Raw genomic sequence first — 6,079 nt, 5'->3', positions numbered from 1 at the left:
TCTGTCATGCTACGCTGTGCGCCGCCGTTGTTGGCGCCGTCGTCCTGCTGCTGGCGCGGTGGTGTTTCGTTCGGGACACGGACCAGATCCGCGCCCCGTTCGGCTGATGGCGCTTTGGCGTGGCCTTCCCTCGCCGCGTGCTTCCCCGCCATCCTCTGCCCTTCCGATCAACTTTTCCTCGACACCCCCGCCACGCCCTGCTTCGCGAGCCCCCTATTTTTAACCCGTTTTCCTGCTTCCCTTCCCCCTCCCCATCGTCCCACAGCCCGGACGGACTGAACGAACAGCGCCGGTATGATGTTCAAATCGATCCACTTGGCGTAGTTCCCCGATGTGAAATGTCTTGCGTTTGTCCGCGAGTAGTTTTGAAGGGACCAGACCGAGTGAGTTCCTCCGGTTGTGTTTGGAGTGTACCGAGGCGTTCCCCTGGCACCCTCGCCGAAATCGATCCGGCTGCTCGCCGCCTGCAACACCAAACGGCACAGCACTGCCATAGCCGCCCACCCCACCCCGCCGCGCTACGCCCCGCCCGGCAGCAGCGAAAGTGTTAGGGAGCCAGGGTGGGCCACGCGGCCACCTTCAATGCGGCCACTAAATCACCCGGTAGGCGGGAAGCTGCAGTGGCATGGTGGCCTCCCCCGCCAGGCGGTTCTCTCTCTCTCTCTCGCACGACGCGTGTGTCTCGCACAATGCCGACTACGCCAATGGTAAATCCTCCTCCTCTCCTTCCCATGCACGGTTGACGAGTGGGAGAGACGGAAGGGAAGGTGGCAAAAGAAGGGGACGGGCGCGAAGTGAGAGGGATGTTGTTGTTGAATCCTGCACAACGACGACAACGTCGACAAGGAAAGGGAAAGGGGCAGGGAAAGGCACAGCGACGGCCCTCAGCGTCCAGGGTGGAGCGGTACGGGTGGGAGGTCAGGAGCTGTAAGCGCCCGTCAGGGTAGGCCAACCCGCTCAACAGCCGTGCGCGCGGACGCGAGAGGTAGCCTACCCGCCAGGCGCTAGGGTCGAAACCATCTATTTTGAAATGGTCTTACCCAGTATCGTGCATTTTTTTTCTCCTCAGAAAACCTAACAGCTCGCCCTTACTGTTGATAGAATAGGCCTAGGTTTCTGTCGCATCCTAAATAGTCTTCGTTTTGGGCTGCGAGAGTGTCGATTCATGGAGCAGATGCTGAGGCGTCTGTTTGTTTCGCATAACAATACAAGTAACATAATGATCCAGAGAAGAGTATAGCGGAGACACTAACGTGATTCTATCAATAAACGAAATGCTACAGTTATAATGATACACTTATATGATTACACTAATGTCTGGTGAAGATTTGGGATGCGATCGAGAAATAACGAGAGACACGGGACGGACTGGGCTCGGCTGGGAGGAAGAGATGTGAGGTGTCAGGGGGAAGAAGCGACAGAAGGCGGCGGGCCCACGCATCCTTGCTCATTCCTTATGGCCGGGACTCAAGGGCCGGCGGGCCCTGCAGTGTGCGAGGGAGAGAGACAGTGACGTCACCGAGGTGAACGCCCTTGCAGTGTGCCCTGCACAGAGTGCGCTCCCCGCCCCATGTGCTGTTGGCTGTGCCACTGCTGCTGCTGCTTGGACCCACGAGTCCCCCCTCCGCTCCCGCAGCCGCCGACGGCCAAGCCATTTGCGTCGTCCGGCGAGCCCAGCGGGGGCACTACTCGTCGCGGCGGAGGGTGTCATAATCGACGCCATCCAGACGTCACGTTAGAGGTGGGATAACTTTTTCGAAAATGACATTGCAATTTATATGTCATGACAAATGACATTTTAACATAAATGGTTTTCAGACTTACCGTGTTATTGTTATCTATCATAGCTCTTAGCTATCATCGCATTCCCTCAAGTTTTCCCAGGAAAATTTACCTAGTAAATGCTAAAAGATCTGTGCTGCAACTTGTAAAGAAATTCTTTAAAATTGCTAAACTTTCTCTCAGTAGTAGTACTAAACGTCTTCCTTTAGTATAACAAGTCCGTTACTATACGAACAGTTAAGTTTGGTAAAACATTAGGGGAAATTTTTGTAATCCTACAGAATTTCGTGGCAATAGCACCAAACTAAAGTAGTTACACGACAAATTTTTAAACAAAAACTTAAAGGTGCAGAAAACTAAATGTTCTATTCAATTGCGGAACTCTACTGAAACTAAAAAGGCGTAGTGGAGTATAACCGTAAAGGTGGCCTTTTTTTTTTGCAAACCCCGCGCGCGTTTAAAATAGGAATGCATAAATATGTGTCTTTCTGCATCCGATTCTAATTGCCTGTGAACCGGGCCTGGCTGAGCCGGGTGGGACCCGGAGGAGGACGAGAAGGATGCAGGCCGCAGTGTCGTGCCGCCGCTCTGCTTCCGAAGGACTTGGACAGCGTTGCCAACTGGGAGCGCAAGGAAGCCGCTCCCGATTAGAGAGGTAGCAGTCTCTCTCTCTCTCTCTCTCTCTCTCTCTCTCTCTCTCTCAATAGCAGCTGCTGCAACTGCGCGCGCGGAACACAGCGGCTGGACCGGCTGGACCCTGCCGGGCTGCTGGATGCACATCTCCAGCCAGTGGTCCAGCGCGCAGCCTCCGCCGCAAGCCCGCGAGCCTCACGTGCAGGGCAGCAGCAGCGGCGGCGGGCGTCAGACAATAATATATCTAACGAGATTAACCCGAGTGAATCCTACGAATGTCCAGCTGGAGTAGTATTTGCATATGACTGACCAGTGACGAAATTGTCAATAATTATGAAGTACATCGACATCAGATTGAAACTTACTTCTCTAGAAAGCTTACAAATTAAGAATCCTGTTTTTAATGTTCAGTCAAGTTGATGGGTAAATTGATAGTATCGAAATTGCTTAGTAATTACGAAGCATATTTTTCCCACGTAGGCTGCTGCTAGGCTTCCGTTCTTTTTGAATTCTGTATTACTGTTTAAACGGAGTGAGTCTACGAACACAATTGGACGCCATACTTCCCTTTGCTAAAATTCTAAAACATTCGTGGACGGACGGATGGAGAATGTAGCGGACTTTGACAGCCATATTTTCGTCGTGCCCAAACTGGCGCATACACACACCTGCAGTGACAGTGCGCAGGGCAGCCAGAAGACTCATCAGTGAAAGCAGAAGGCCCGCCCAGCCGCCGCCGCATTCGCTTCACTCATACTCCTTATAACTTTTTTTATTTAAACGGCGGTCGCCATTTCAGAGGCAAAAACTGCATTCATCTCTAAATCGGGCCTCCTTCTGGTCCTGCTATCCGCTCTGCCGTGCGCGGCGCGGGCGCCCGCAGGACGCTTTGATGTCGGCGAGAGTAAAAAAAAAATAAAAACATCCTTGACCCAGAATGCCGAGCGCACAAAAATTGAAAGCCATACAACTTGGCCAGACACGGCTGGTATCCCGAGCCTGCAGCAGCGCTGCGCGGAGCAGAGTGACACTGTGCAGCGAACGAGCCTGTCCGCTTCGCCTAGGATAGCAGTTCGACCCGTGCGAGGGAGACAGAGCATGACGTATGATTGCAGACCATATGGACGCGTTTTTGACGTCACACGTGAAGCAGCCCGCGCGCACGCGCGCGCACACCGGAGAAAGTATTGCCGCGCAACGTGAGCGAACAGTATTATCGTAGGAGGGGGAGGGGAGGGGGGGGGCAGGGGGCACTGCGCCCGCAACAGGCACCTTGGGCACCTTAGGGAAGCGCCTGGGCGGAGAGAGAGAGAGAGGGAGAGAGAGAGGGGGGGGGAGGGGAGAGGGAGGGTCCGAAACGCGCTCGCCTCGGCGCGGTTCAAAAGGCCCGTGGAGCACGCTGCTTTAGCCCCCCCAGGCCCACAGGTCGGCCCTGCCCCGGAGGGCACTGGAGTGTTTGCTCTTCTCTCACACGCGGAGGGGTGTCGCGCGGACGGACACGGCGGTGGCGTGGACCGCGCTTACGTCACGTCGTCGTCCACCGCGCCACCGCTCCTGTCCCCGCCGCCGTGCCCGCCCCGCCCCCGCGTCCCTCCGCCCACGCAGTGTACAGCACGGCAGCATTGGAGGCGCATACCAGGTGGCCGCGCTGCGCATATGCATTCCAGCCGCAGTGAGGCGCAACTTTCGGCGTCGTAAAGCGCACTCTTGAGAAAGGAGGAATTAGAGATTTTAAATTTTCCGGAAAAGATTCTCAAGATTTTCGAAAACAAAGCACGTTTATTTTTCAAAAATATTTTTTTGAAAGTTTGGGGAAATTTTCGTTTTCAAAATTCTTGTTTCCGCCCGGTGTTTTTAGTTTTATCCGAAACTTTGCTTGTTTTTTTCCGGCATTTAAATCCCTAAGAGGAATGTGATGAAACTGAGAATATCATGAGGGATAAATATATTTTTACAGCCGCCTTATCAGGGATTTTCCTAGCATAATCTGGTAAATAAGAGGGTCGAGAATATCCGGGATAAGATTAACTGTGTAAAAATATTTAAACATGATTTTCTTTATTCAGCACAATTATTGTTCAATTGTTTTGGAAATGGATGCTGCTTTGGTGCGGACTGTCATACGATGCACTACATCACGACCTCACTTGACAACCTAACACCACATTGGAAAAATTCGCTAACTCGATCTCAAAAATAATAACAAGATTTCCCCTGTAAACCTCTCCTGAGGTATGTTGTCGATTTACGGTTTCAAAAATTGTAATTGACAAATTTACACATTTGGAAGTTATGCGGGAAAATGTCACATGCGATAATGCAAAGCTTTTGGTAAAACTACAAAACTTCTGTCAAATAAATAAATCTGTAAACAAAGTTTACATTTGACAAGCAACGATTTTGCATCGTGCCACAAAAGAAGGGTTAGTGTATCCGCGAAAAACGACACACTATACACTGCACCCAACCCTACATGACCTTATTTCAGTATACGACTTCATACGTGCCAGCAGAGTGCAGTGCAACCAACAGCAACACCACCGCAGTGCCGAGGACACCGGAGGACACGCGGCCGCCAACGGAAACCTAAAAGGTGTGACCGGCGGCCTGGCGCGGCGCGGAGAGGTGGGGTGGGGTCGGCGGGGTGCGGGCCGCGACATAGGTCGCCGCCTTACCCGTCAAAAGGTTGAGGGGGTAAAGGGTTGGACGGACCGGCCGGGCCGCCTTCGAACAAAGGTCATTACGGGCGAAATGGCAACAACAACACCGGCCGGGCCCACCCAACACAGCAGCGCGGGTCGCCCAGCGCGGGTCGCCCAGCGCGGCGAGCGAGCCCTGGCCCGACCAGAAACAACAACAACGGGGACACACAACAAAAATGTTACGCATCATAAAAGCCCCAGCAGCCTCCTTGCAGCAGCAGCAGGCGCAGCAGGGTTCGTCAGTCTCTGTTCATTCCTGGCGACACCCGATAGCCGCCTCTTTGGAATGCAGTGGCACGCCGCACCGCCGATGATGGTGCACGGGGGAAAATTGACGTGTGCGTCAGGTCGGTGAGCTTATATACACTTCGAGAGAAAACGAAGAAAAAAATGACGAAGACTCTAGTAATGCGAGGTTCCTTTCTCGCATCAAATTTTCTGAGAGACTTTTTATTCAATCCCAATCTTTTAGAAATTGTGCATGTATTTGTGAAAAATTTTACACCTGCATTTACTCCTTAACGCAGCTCCGTGTGAAGAAATAAAGTATGTTTAATATTTTAGAGGAAATGGCCCTGACATGAGAGTAAAAGGTAAAATAATGACGCATTATTAAAGCGTTCATAGTGCGTGATGTTAAATCATAGGCACTAAAACTGAACCGCACAGAACGCGTTAACATGATAGCCTAAACTTCAAGCTCCTCTACCAGTTCACTGATTTTATTTTTTACCAATCGTTTCCAGTGTTTACTCAATTTCACTACTCTTGAGCAGTTTTCACTTTCACACCACACCACCTGGTCGCGCTTCTTCTTCACTCTCAGATTATTTTTTCTTTATTTTTTTTTTATTCCGGGTGCGGTACCGGCGGGCGCCTCAGTACCCACCATCCGATTTGTCTCCTTGACAGACGCCCAGGGTGGCGCCGGCGCGGCGTGGCCGCGGCGGGGAGTGGCGAGG

This window comes from Frankliniella occidentalis, unplaced genomic scaffold, assembly GCF_000697945.3.
Source record: "Frankliniella occidentalis isolate FOCC.00 unplaced genomic scaffold, Focc_3.1 Scaffold3, whole genome shotgun sequence".
In the NCBI taxonomy this organism is placed as follows: Eukaryota; Metazoa; Arthropoda; class Insecta; order Thysanoptera; family Thripidae; genus Frankliniella; species Frankliniella occidentalis.
The sequence above is the reverse complement of the archived record's forward strand: the minus strand, read 5'-3'. Positions refer to the sequence as shown.